Raw genomic sequence first — 1,205 nt, 5'->3', positions numbered from 1 at the left:
GTTGTTGTTCTTTTGTTTTTTTGGGTTTTTTTGAGACGGAGTCTCGCTCTGTCGCCCAGGCTGGAGTGCAGTGGCCGGATCTCAGCTCACTGCAAGCTCCGCCTCCCGGGTTTACGCCATTCTCCTGCCTCAGCCTCCCGAGTAGCTGGGACTACAGGCGCCCACCACCTCGCCCGGCTAGTTTTTTTTTTTTTTTTGTATTTTTTAGTAGAGACGGGGTTTCACGGTGTTAGCCAGGATGGTCTCGATCTCCTGACCTCGTGATCCGCCCGTCTCGGCCTCCCAACGTGCTGGGATTACAGGCTTGAGCCACCGCGTCCGGCCGGTGCAGTCATTGTTAAGTGTGCCAACGCTGGGTTCATATCCTGGTTCTGGTGTGGCCGTTTGGCCACTGTGTAGCTTCAGGCCCCTGAAATAAACTCCGCGACTCAGTTTCCTCCTCTGTAAAATTATAATCATAGGATCCATCACATAAACCTGTCAAGAGAGTGAAATAAATTAACGTTCGTAAAGTTCTTAGCTAAGAAAGTGTTGTCTGGCCGGGCGCGGTGGCTCACGCCTGTAATCCCAGCAGTCTGGGAGGCTGAGGCAGGTGGATCACCTGAGGTCGGGAGATCAAGACCAGCCTGACCAACATGGAGAAACCCCGTCTCTACTAAAAATACAAAATTAGCCAGGTTGGTGGCGCATGCCTGTAATCCCAGCTACTCGGGAGGCTGAGGCAGGAGAATCACTTGAACCCGGGAGTCGGAGGTTGCAGTGAGCCGAGGTTGCGCCATTGCACTCCAGCCTGGGTGACAAGAGCGAAATTCCGTCTCAAAAAAAGAAAAAAGAAAGTGTTGTCTTTGAGAGCTTGTTAACCATTAACTGTGGCAGGGAAGGTAGGGTGGTTATGGTCACAGTGGGGTATAGACTCCAAAGGGGACGTGGGGTCTTCTGGGAGACCAGGAGCGTGCTAAGATTACAATGACCTGGAGGTGTTCATATGTAAAAAGTCACTGAGCACCCACTTGGGCAACACAGCCAGACCCCATCTCTACAAAAAATAAGAAAATAGCTGGGTGTGGTGGCACCTGTGGTCCCAGCTACTTGGGAGGCTAAGGTGGGAGGATCACTCGAGCCCAGGAGGTTGAGGCTGCAATGAGCCAAGATTGCACCACTGCACTCCAGCCTGGGCGACAGAGCGAGACTCCGTCTCAAAAAAA

Source organism: Piliocolobus tephrosceles, unplaced genomic scaffold, assembly GCF_002776525.5.
Source record: "Piliocolobus tephrosceles isolate RC106 unplaced genomic scaffold, ASM277652v3 unscaffolded_26973, whole genome shotgun sequence".
Lineage (NCBI taxonomy): Eukaryota > Metazoa > Chordata > Mammalia > Primates > Cercopithecidae > Piliocolobus > Piliocolobus tephrosceles.
Note: the sequence above shows the minus strand (reverse complement) of the source record.